Here is a 13,257-nt window from a genome sequence, read left to right as displayed (position 1 = left end):
AGAACCTTGTTCTAAATTGGGAAAAATGCCATTTTATGGTGAATTCAGGAATAGTTCTAGGACACATCATCTCAGAAAAAGGAATTGAAGTGGATAAAGCTAAAGTTGACCTCATTCAACATCTACCACAACCTCGCTCTGTGAAGGAGATCAGATCATTTCTAGGTCATGCTGGTTTTTACCGGCGATTCATCAAAGATTTCAGCAAAATCTCCAGACCTCTGTGCAGTCTTCTCTCCAAAGATGTTGCCTTCAATTTCGATGGCTTGTGTGAAGGCATGGGAGGAATTAAAAACCCTTCTCACCACCGCTCCTATAGTCCGACCACCCGATTGGAAGCTTCCGTTCGAACTATGTGTGATGCCTCTGATTATGCTGTTGGTGCTGTTTTAGGACAGCGAGGTTGATAGACTACCATATGTGATATACTATGCTAGCAAAACCCTTAATGATGCCCAACTCAATTATTCAACTACCGAGAAGGAATTGCTTGCCGTCGTTTTCGCATTAGACAAGTTTAGATCTTATCTGATAGGGTCTAAGATCATCATATACACAGACCATGCGGCTTTGAAGTATCTTCTTTCCAAGAAGGATGCTAAAGCTCGCCTTATTCGATGGATACTATTATTACAGGAATTCGATCTCGAAATCCGTGATAAGAAAGGTTGTGAGAATGTGGTTGCTGATCATTTGTCTAGATTAACTTTAGAGTCTATTGATGAATTTGAGCTGATTAGAGAATCATTCCCAGATGAACAGCTGATGTCTATCTCAGACCTTCCTTGGTTTGCTGATATTGTTAACTACCTCGCTACAGGTAGGATGCCCTCACGTTGGTCGAGACAAGACCGCTTAATTCTGGCTGAAGTTAAACATTTCCTTTGGGATGACCCATATTTGTTTAAGTACTGCCCGGACCAAATCATTAGGAGATGTGTCCCCAACTGAACAGAAAGATGTGATATCTTTCTGTCATGACCAAGCATGTGGAGGCCATTTCAGTGCCAAGAAAACCGCTGCAAAGATCTTGCAGTGTGGATTCTATTGGCCATCATTGTTCAAGGATTGCCATGATTATTGTGTTGCTTGTGAACGCTGTCAAAAGCTAGGAAGCATTTCGAGGAGAAACATGATGCCATTGAACCCCATTTTGATTGTGGAGATTTTTGATGTTTGGGGGATCGACTTCATGGGTCCATTCCCATTCTGACAGATTGTACATCCTAGTCGCAGTTGATTACGTTTCTAAGTGGGTAGAAGCCATAGCAACCAGAACAAATGACCACAAGGTGGTACTTTCATTTCTAAAGGAAAACATATTTGCACGTTTTGGTACCCCTAGAGCTATCATCAGTGACGGCGGTTCACATTTCGTAACAAGTACTTTGAGTCTTTAGTACGCAAGTATGGAATAACTCACAAGGTTGCTACTCCGTACCACCCTCAGACAGTGGACAAGGAAGTTCTAATAGGGAAATCAAGCACATTCTAGAAAGACGGTTAACCCGTAGGAAAGATTGGTCATTAAGATTGAATGATGCTTTGTGGGCCTATAGAACAGCTTATAAGACACCAATTGGCATGTCCCCCTATCGTTAGTGTATGGAAAGCCGTGCCATTCCTGTGGAGTTAGAACATCGAGCTTACTGGGCTATCAAGACTTAACTTTTCTCTCGACAAGCGGGTGCACAACGGAAACTTCAACTCAACGAGTTGGAAGAATTGAGAAATGAGGCTTATGACAGTGCCAAGTTATATAAGCAGAAGATGAAGATGTTTCATGACAAGCGTATCTACGCAAATCCTTCACTCCTGGTCAGAAAGTCTTGCTGTATGACTCCCGATTACATCTTTTTCCAGGAAAACTGCGTTCCAGATGGAAGGGTCCGTACCTAGTACGCACAGTTTTTCCTCATGGAGCTGTAGAGCTGGAGGATGTTTCCAACAAGAACGTTTTCAAAGTCAACGGGCAGAGATTAAACCATTCCTTGAGCCATTCCCACCCGACATTGAAACAACCAACCTGGAGGACCCGGTCTATGTGGACTAAACTGGTCCACTCTTTCCCTAAATAACCAAAAAGTTTTCCAAATGTTTCCCTAAAAACCAAAATTTGTCTTTTTCCCATCAAAACCAAATGTCTCCCAACAAAACCAAATTTTTCCCAAAAAGTCCAATCCCATTAAAAACCAAATTTTCTTGTAGATAATGTGTTAGTTAAATTTCCTTTTGTATATTTTGTGCTCATCCATTGTGACTCCTAATATGATGGATTTTTGCCTTGAATAACGGAGTTTTAACGAGCTTTCGCCGTACAATCGGGTATTCTCTCTCCTTTTACTCTACTCAGCATGTTCCTCTTCATATATTGTTTTATAATTCTTTCCATATTTTGAAACATTGAGGACAATGTTTAGTTTAGGTTTGGGGGTATAGAGTAGATACCATGATAATATGCTATAATTGAAAACAAAACTCCTTCTTCTTTTGAAAAAATCGAAAAAAAATAAAAAAAATAAAAAAAAAATGAAAAATCATAAAAATGGAGCTCATTTACCTTGAAATGTTGACTCTTGTGCAAATATGTAATTATTAGGAGTCTTAGTCTAGATATTTAGGCACCCTGATTCTAGCACAATTCACATAGTGATAAGAAATTTGCACGCGCACGATCTACCAATACATGTATGGCCTCGATCTTCAAGGTGTTTGATAGGAAGTACGATTGCCAATCACTTTAGAATACTGAACGAAACTTGACTAGCTTGTTCTTTGGTTGGTTGGGATAGAAGGTGGAGGTTACATTAAGAAAGACAACCATCGAATTTAACTGGGTGCATCAAAAAGGGCTACCTCTTGCAAAGTGTCATGTAATCTTTTGTTTCCTTTTTGATATGTATCAAAAGTGTTTCTTTCAAAAAAAAAAAAAAAAAAAAAAAACGATGTATATTCAGAAAAAAAAAAAATCAGAAAAATACAAAAAAATCAAGTGTTTATCAATTCCATTCTCTCTTGTTCCAAAAATAAAAGAGAGTAGTCAATGTAAATAAGAGTCATGTAAATAGTCATTTTGTTGTTTCATTGTAATAAGCAAGGAGGGTGTATGCCATTGATGTACAACGCGAGTAATTGTGAAATACCTCCAACTCATTCACAATTCTCGTAAAGTCCGGACAGCTAGCTAGATTTCGACCTTGGTTCTTAGCCTGAGAAACTATCTCTTGGTGATTAGTAGTCATAACTTCGATCTTTCTTTACACATGTGTAGATACACTTTACACTCTTATCACATGTCTTTATTTGTTATCAGTGCTAGGATTGTGCCTTGATAGCTAGATTGACATCTCCATTTTGCTGTGAGCTTAAACTGTTGCACATGTCACATTTGATGGAATCTGAGCTTATATTTTGACCTAGAACTTTGTAGGTACGTTCTAAGCAAACCTTCACGAGACTTCAACTCGTCCACTAGGGACACTTAGTGGTTTAAAAGGCTTAGTGCATATGCTAAATGCATTCGAGAGACCAGCGACAGTGGTATAGGTAGGATTTCCTTAGTTTTGTTTTACTTGAGGACAAGTAAAATTCAGGTTTGGGGGTATTTGATGAGTGCCAAATATTGTATAATTTTATCCCTTTTTGTTGGCATTTAACTCATCTTTTGCGCAGTAATTCTACATTTTATCCCATATTCTGTATTTTCATTGTTTTCAAGAATAAATATTTTTCTTACTTAATTTTGCATTTTTAGGTAATAAATAAAGTTTGGATGAATTGCGGAGCGAAAAGAGAAGAAAAGTAGTGAAAAGACGGGAGGAATTACACAAGGAAGCCGCGAAGAATGTCGTGCACAAGACCAAAAGGCTAGAAGTGGGCTTGAAGAGGAAGAATTGTTCTTAAAGAAGACATGGGCCTGGCATACCCAAGGCCCAAAACCCTCACCCAAACCCATTTTCTATATCCAAGCCCGTCTCGGATTTCAGCCGTCAGATCGAAGCATTTCAGCATCCTACGGTCGCTCCTATGCCTGTGCATCAAATCCCGATGATTCCGCTAAACACTACAACACCTAACCTAATCTCGCACCGTAGACTTCGTTGTATTTTACATCCTACGGTCGCTACAAGCTGCTTCTTTCTTAGCCGTCCGATCCACCTACCATCTCCATATCCAGCGGCTTCAGCTCGTGGTACACACATCTTGATACACCCGCCTAACACACTAATACTCGAACCCTATGACCTAGCCAAACAGCTCCCTACCCTAACCCATATCGACCTCCACCTTCTTCTTCCTCTCCCCCTCTCTGCAACAGAACCACCATACCCTGCCGTACCACCACCTATTCCACTTCCACAACCACCACTACCTACACCAACTACCACCAACTCCACCATCTCCATCATTACCCGACACGACCCATCCCCCTAATTCGAAGCGCTTTAACCTCTCTCACCAACTGACCTAGGTGAGGGTTGATAAAACACCTCAAATTAGGGAGCAATTGTAGCGATTGGGAGCAGGAGAAGAACCGAGAGAGGCAGAGAAGACATGGGGCGACGTCAATTCAAAGTTTTGGTGAGTAAATTTCGGAGATTGAAAACCCTAATTTCAATTCTAGGGTTTCGGAAAAATTGGGTATTTGGTGATATAAATAGGGGGTGATGTAGAGGGGTAGAGGGGGATGATCTCTGGACTAGCCAGAAAAACATTTTGTTCTGTTTTATTTCACAATTTCAATTTCAGTTATTGCATGACAGTTGATAGTGAATGTTATATGATGTTTTGATTTTTATCTTCAATGTTGAGAATGTTGTTTCAATTAGCATATGTGATGAATGTGATGCTGTTAACATGTTTTTCATGAACTAAGTTACTGCAGCTAAGGCTCAGATGAAGCCTTAGTGCATTGTTGGATGATGAATTGCTAGGTTAGAGCCTTAATGCTTGTTTTTCTTGAGCAATGGGAGAGATTAGTGCTCATCTGTGTGCTTGTGATTGATTGTACTGTCAAAAGACAGTCAATGCTAGGAGCACATTAGTTGAGCAAGCTGATTTTCTTTCCATTCCAATTGTATGCTTAGGGTCTTAATTTCAACCTAGAACTACATTGTTTGGCTAGGACACCAAGGTGGATTCTAAGCCATTAGCTTAGCCACAGTTCCTTTCTTCAGTCACTTACAATTCCACAATTCCAGCGCTGCTTTTATCACTGCTTAGTTACTTTCCTTTACTGTTTTGCTTAGTTCTTGCATTTTGAAGCTGTGTGCACTGAAGTCAGTGCACAATCTCACCCCTGCCCTTGGCTTACAGCCTTGGTTCCTTGCTGTTGTTATTTTATATCATCTGCCATCTAATCCTTGATGTGCTGCCATCTTGTGTTAACTGTTTTAGTTCTTTGTATCTGCCTTCATCCATCACTGCTCACTGCCATAGTGCTTTGCACCCATTGATAGCTTAGGAAAATTCTTGTATGCTCCCGCTCCCTGTGGACTAACTCTTTCTTATCCCTATATTATAAAGCTTGACCTTGTATACTTGCAAGTTTTGTGTGTTTTCCATTTCCACACCAGAAACTTGAGTTTTAGGGACATTAAAATCGGGAGAAAGATGGAGGACAAGACTACCGATTATGGCAATACAAGAGAGACTTCTTGGACGCGTTTTGGACTTCTAAAAGGAGGAAACTTGATCCAAATGGGTATTCTAACTCTATAAGAGAGGAGACTTGCAGGCCAAGCATTAAAGACTATAAAAGAAGACATCCAAGGCCTAAATAAGAGATCTTCCAAACCTTGGAAACTCATTTGTATCTCTCATATTACATCTCTTATATCCAAACCCAGAGTTTACCCCTTCAGGGGGAACCCATTCTCTTTTGTAATCATGAGTAGCTAAACCTTTGTTGTTATGGATGAATTCAATGTTCTAAACGTAATCTTTATTAGTTATACAGGTTTGTCTGTAGTTTTTATCATCATCGTTTGTCTTTACCATATCTATTGTTTATGAGTGATTATTAGATTGATTTGGAGTGCATGCTAGATCAGTTTATTGATTGTTTTGAAGCTAATAGAAGTTAGGAGATAAGTAATCGTCGATTAACTCTCTACACAAGCAGAAATCGCGAGACCTTGCAGAGGGATTTTTTGGAGCAATTGCGAGTGAAGATAACATCATAAGTGGATCTTGATCTAAGAGTTCAACTACTGGAATCAACCTAAATTCACAAAGCTTGAAATGTTCGATTGAATTACACATTGAGTGATCTATTAATTGGTGGTTCGTTGAATAGAATATGGTAGTTGAGAACTTCAGTGTCCAATGATAGAAGGAGTTTTGGGGATAATACTGATCTAGCTATTATTCTACGATTGGTGATGAATGGTTCTAACGAAGATAAATAAGTATATTATTGAGTCAATGTTTGGTAAGCGAAGGACTCCTTGATCATCTTTCTTTTATTTGTTACTTTTTATTTACTTTAGTCCATAATCCAACCCTTGTTTGTCTTTCACTTTATTTTGTTGATTCAAGTAACCTATCAATTACACAACTCTCTATGGGAACGATCCTTACTACCACTATATTACTAGTTAATCAGTGGGAAATATTTTGATTAATTTCTTGCACTTACGATACGCATCAAATTTTAGCGTCGTTTCCGGGGAGCAGTTGTTAATTGATTTTTTATTTGTTTACCTTGTTTTTTTTTTTTTTAGGTTTGTGTTCAGATTTTCTCTTTTGTTCTTGTGAGTCGTCATGTGTCTCATAGGTTAAGCTCTCTTGCAAAATAAGAGTAAACTTTTTTTTTTGAGAAGGGAGGAGAAAAGGAAGAAGAAAAAGTAAAAAAAAAAAAAAGCTTTAGGTAATAGTTATCGAATAAGATGTATCTACATCATTTTTTGTGTTTTTCGACATGTTTCTTCGCCGTTTTGGGGCAATTTTTCTTCGTCGTTGTGGGATGAGTTCTTCAATCTTTGATGGCTGGTTCATGGCTTGCTTCTCTCGATTCAAAAACATCAACGATTCAACACTCCTTCCTTTTAGGAGCATCTCTTATCATAGAAGAATACAATCAAATCAAATGGTCGGAATTATTTCCGGATTATACCATCATATTTCCCTTATACATAATCAAAAATTGGGTATCTCTGCGGTTTATCGCTATTTCCCTTCGCGATCTACTTGTAGTTGATATCCTTATTTGTATTAGGGTTCTGATTATCTTGATGTTTTTTGATGTTTTTGTTAATCTTGTAAGCGAACATGTAATCACTGTTTTGATTTGAATGAATTGAGATTTGTTGATTGGCCAAAAAAAAAGGAGTAAACTATTTTGAGAATGGAAGTATTGATCTATACACGATTATACTTTTGTGAATATACTGCTACAGGATTCCGTAAGATGTTCTCCAGGAACTTACTTATTTGATTGCATAACCGCCATGAAATAAGTGGTTGTTGACGGGTGAAAACAATTTACTGGTTTTTAAGGAAAAGGGTGGAAGAGTGTGCAACAAGAGGATCCTTAATTGAGCAAAATTCCTAAACCTTTAACAAGTGCACTACACGGGACTGCTTTGATTTCGAGAGATCAATATGTAATACTCTGACCTAAACCAAGACAATGGTCGTTCTAGAGTCAATTCGGTCACAAAGATGGACGAGGGTCGATATGTAGGAGAGAAGCTGAGAATTGTGTGAGATCAATGATGATTGAAGGATTGTGGATGTGTTAGAGACTTCTGCAAGTTTGATGAACCGTCAGTGAATGCTGGTCAGATTGATTGAGTTATGTTCGGTGTTCGACTAAGATACATTGAATTGAGTTCCGATAAGATAAGATAAGTTATCAAATTATGGATTGATAAATCTATTTATATTGCAGAAGTGGTTGACACATTGATCTCCAGTAAGTGCGACGGCTGCAGAGGAGTAGAAGAATGTGGGAGTAGCAAATAATGGTTGACCAATTTCACATTGCACGGGAAACTTGGTTGATTTTCCATACACTACTTTGCTAACTACTTCAACTGCTTGCACAACCTACTCACATTTCTCATCGTGGATGTATTGTTACATCGCACGTGTTGTAGGCCGCCAGACCAAAACCCTAGTAAATATCCCCCCACGTGACATGATTAACGTGTCATGAATGTGGAGTCTGCAAGGCATACATGTATTTAATTGGTCAATTGTTGACTTGGCTAGACTATGAGTCTTAGCCTTGATGAGTCGACCATAATAGACGAATGTGATATGCTCTGTGACTCATGGATTGAGCATAAGGTATTTGCTGGGACATAAATAACGCACAAACGTCGAGTCTGATGAATTTTGATGTATCATGATTTGGATTGACGAACATCGGCCTAATGAGATTGCTCGATCATGTACCTATTCTGATATGTCGAGTATTCGAAAGAAAATATGTTGAGTTATTGTAGAGTGCATATTCTTGATCTGATATGTCATGAGTTGTCGAATGACAAAGTAGGAATTAGAGTATCGGTAAGTATTGGACTCGTTAGTCGTCTAGTAAAATATTAGATGGTCAGGCAAGTGGATGGTCGTCCAAATCATGTTGCTTATCGGATAGTCGGGAAACAAAATTATTGGTAGCAAGACCAAACATTTAAATATTAATTAAAATATTGATAGCTAGATCAATATGGAAATTATTGATGTTTATCGGAATTATCATAAATCTGAAACACTAATTTAGAGAATTCTGATCCAGGAGATAGAGAGATGTCCAATATGGGTGGAGAAATGTCGACCAACCAATGGGTATGAGGGCGGACCATTGGTGGTGAAGAGACCGGCCGAGCGGTGCATGGAGAATTGTCGGACAAGGATTCACCAAAATATGGAGAAATATCCAAGATATGGAGGATTATACAAAGTGGAGGATTATCCAAAATAATATAGGAATGTGGGACCGACCGGCCATGGTGGTGCACGGGCCACCATGTCCAACGTGTGTCCATTCCTGAGATTTTAAGTATTTTGTTGGACACTTATGTAATATTTTGGATTTTCAGAAGAATTTGATATTGACTGAAACTCTCAATTTTTGCATGAATGAGCAAGTAGGACTTTGCTCACATGTCCAATATTTTTAGAATATTAATATAATGTTATTTTGATATTTATTGGTGAAAACGAATGATGGTCGTGGGACCATTTGATTTTTGTAGGCTTTTTGGAGAATTGAGCAATATTTTAAGAAATATGAAAAACTAATAGTTTGCATGAATGTGGGAAATCAAGAGTTATGAAATAAATAATAATAACAAAAAAAAGGAAAAGTGAGGAGTCGTGGGACCAGCCGGTGGACCTGGTCCGTGCACCTCCTTTTTTTTTAATATATTTTCTTTTCCTATTTTGCATAGGTCTTCATATTTACACATTTATCCATATTTTTGGATGCTCGTTCGTGCATTATTGCTAAGTATACCCGCACCATTTTACTCGGGCTTACTCGGTGGTGGCTCATATGCCTGAAAAGTGAATATATATTACTAATCCATGGAATTCAACTGAGAAAAGTCGTAATTTAAATAATTGAAAAAGCGGGGGTCTAACAACCACACCCAATATTTCGCTTAGCGATCTGTATGGACTAACTCCAATATACTTTAAAGAGAATCAACTAGACAGTCAGACTCAATCTTAAGAAAAGTATATGAAAGAGTTATATCTCAATTTCTCAATTCAATATGCAATAAAAAAAATAGGAATTTGAGCCCGATTGAATATAAGAAATAACTTGGAGGATATCAAAAACTAATATCCAAGTGCCAATCAATTTAATCAACAACCAAAGGTTGGATTCATAATTGATTGAACTTATGCACAACCTGTGATATTTCAATTATATAAACAAATATAATAATACGGAAAAGAAATAACACAAACACCAAAAGTTTTGTTAACGAGGAAACTGCAAATGCAGAAAAACTCCGGGACCTAGTCCAGATTAGAACACCACACTGTATTAAGCCGCTACAGACACTAGCCTACTCCAAGTTAACTTCAGACTGGAATGTAGTTGAGCCCTAACCAATCTCACACTCATCAAGGTACAGTTGCGCTCCTTACGTCTCTGAATCCCAGCAGGACTCTACCCACTTGATTCCCTTAGATGATCTCACCCACAACTAAGAGTTGCTACGACCCAAAGTCGAAGACTTGATAAACCAATGTGTCTCACACATAAAAGTCTATTGAATAGATAAATCTGTCTTCCATAGATATAGATTTTTGTTCCGTATTTTGATAAATCAAGGTGAACAGGAACCAATTGATACACCAGACTTATATTCCCGAAGACAAGCTTAGAAATATCAATCACCTCAAAATAATCTTAGTCGTATGGTAGCGAAACAAGATATTGTGGAATCACAAACGATGAGACGCAGATGTTTGTGACTACATTTTATCTTGCCTATCGGAGATTAAATCTCGAGCCAATCTTAGAGAAAATAGTTCCTAAGTCATTAACCTACAGGGTTTTGGAAAAAACCTAAGGTTAAAGGAGAATCGACTCTAGTCGCAACTAATATCACACAGGAGGTGTGGGGATTAGGTTTCCCAGTTGCTAGAGTTCTCCCTTATATAGTCTTCAAATCAGGGTTTGCAATCAATGCTACCTTGATAACAAAGCATTCAATATTCACTGTTAGATAAAAACCTGATTAGACTCAAGCTAATATCTTTCAACCGTTAGATCGAACTTAGCTTGTTACACACAAACGAAAAGTGACTTCATTTAGATATGAGTAACCGTACCTAAACGTGTACACCTTTGTTGGCTCAACAATAGTTAACCTAAGTTAGCCATATGAACATTTTCATATCAACCATATTCACCTTAACCATAACTAGTTCAAATGACTCAAATGAAACTAGTTCTAAAGTTGTTAAATTGTTTATATTCTCATAGAAGTATACAAGACACAATTGAAGAAAAATCGATTTTGATTCACTAGAATCAATTCATGAACATTATAGCCACGGTTTGTAAAAGATTGCATTCCTTAATATATAAATGTATTAGTTCATGAACAAACCGATTTTAGAACATAACCTACTCAAGTATGCAAACGGGTACCAACCTAAGTAGCCGGACTTGGACTGTGTTCGCCAATATGCAAACGGGTACGCATATTGTCGTTCACATCCGAACTCAGTTGAATATAGTGCGCGTACGGGTACGCATACTAAAGTTCCCGGACTTCAACTGACTTCGCCAGTATGCATACTGGTATGCATACTATAGCTCTCGGACTTCACCTGACCAACCAGTACGTATACGGGTATGCATACTAGATTGCCAGTCTTGGACTACACATATGCAAGTACGCATAATGTGTTTATATCCAATCATGGTTAATCGTTTTAAATTCCCATTTCAATCATTGAAACATTCTCGGAAGACGGGAATAACTGTCTCACAAAAACTATTAGCTTCAAAGCAATTTTCAAGTGATCGAATGATCAATACAAAACATTCCAAGTCTACATCAAATGACTGTCTCACACAAATCATGTAAGATGTTACAAGCCGATTTTCACATGATCACCTTTTAACTTTCATCAAGAATATAAGATGAACTTGGTTAAAGCGAAAGCTTACTAACACATATTTCGAGAAATATGTAGGCGAGTTAAACTCAAATCGAAATATCAAATGTGTATAATTGAAGTCTATATAGATGTACGACTTTTGTCTCAAATAGGAGATAGAGTACATAGAATTTTGAGTGATAGATGAGTTCAAGTCTCTACATACCATTTGTTGATGAAGTTCCACAAGCTGCCCTTAGTAGTTCTTCATCTTCAATTGATGAACCCGTGAAGTCTAATGCTCAACTACACTTTCTATCCTAATCCGAGACTTAGATATAAGTAGAATATAAATCAAGACTTATAATTTTGACAACTAAACTTGACAAACAAGCTTGAGATAGCGACGCTTGCGAGTTCGTCCGAGAAGTGCTCTAACAATCTCCCCTTTGTCAATTTTAGTGACAAAACTATCAATACATACGGGTTACAAAATAAATAAACTTTGTAGCTTCTCATCTAAATGATTGATTTCCTTGGTTCTTCAACATTACTCGAAATCTTCGTCACTTCCAAGTACTCCAGTGATTCTAAACGTGTTCAACTCAGCATCATAGTTGTTGAAGATCCGTAGATACAACAATGAGAAAACAATTGCTCTCAATCATTGTTACACAATGTCATAATATTATTACACAACATCAAAGTCCAATTGTATCACAACTTTGACAAAAATATTATGGTGATATGTATCACTCCCCCTTAGTTAATACTTCATCTGAGATGAAAACCATTCATCTTTACATAATGATCCGTAAACCATATGTGTTTGTAGTGTGAACTACACATTAATTCTCCCCCTTTTTGTCAATATAAATTGGCAAAGGTACGAAAACTAGTGGGATCCTAATGAAATTCTCATGGAGATACTTCATGACCAAAAGGAAACATATCAACTTTGTTTAGAGCAATCATATAGTAGAAACTAAATGCATTCATCAAGAAATTAATAAAGATACAAAAAAACTCATACAATATTCCACAGCCGCACTCCCCACAAAGATTTCGCAATTAAGCACAAGTTAAATTAAGAACTCTCCCCCATAAAATGTCATTCCCGAAAGAACAACAAGAGCGACCTTACTTTTAAAAGAAAATAAGGATTTCTTTGAACAAATCACATGAAACATGAATTTGTATCCAGAAAACTCAATTAAATTAACCACAAGAGAACCCATGATTAATTTAATCGGAAATGCTCCCATAAAGAGAACTTACAGAGCCGCACAATATTTACACAAAGATGTGGATCAGGGAAAAACCAATACTGCGGAATATTCAAAGATTCATTCTATTTTTCATCAATATTTTCATAAAGATATATAATAGACTTAATATTTGCAAACAAAAGTTCATCGTATATTCATCAATATTTGCATAATGACATAATAGGCTTAACTTTTGTGGTCAAAAGTTCATTATATCTTTTATCTATAAAGACATATGATAGAGTTAACTTTTGAGATATGGGACAATCACATTTCACGGACGCAAACGCACGCGTCCCACAACAAGTTGCAATATACAAAACCATAAAGATTAATATTGCAAAATCATCTTCCAAATAAACTTTAGAATTTAAATAAATAAATCTAAAAACATTGCAAGATGAAAAAACGT

The sequence above is a fragment of the Papaver somniferum genome, chromosome 9 (assembly GCF_003573695.1).
Source record: "Papaver somniferum cultivar HN1 chromosome 9, ASM357369v1, whole genome shotgun sequence".
NCBI lineage: Eukaryota > Viridiplantae > Streptophyta > Magnoliopsida > Ranunculales > Papaveraceae > Papaver > Papaver somniferum.
Note: the sequence above shows the minus strand (reverse complement) of the source record.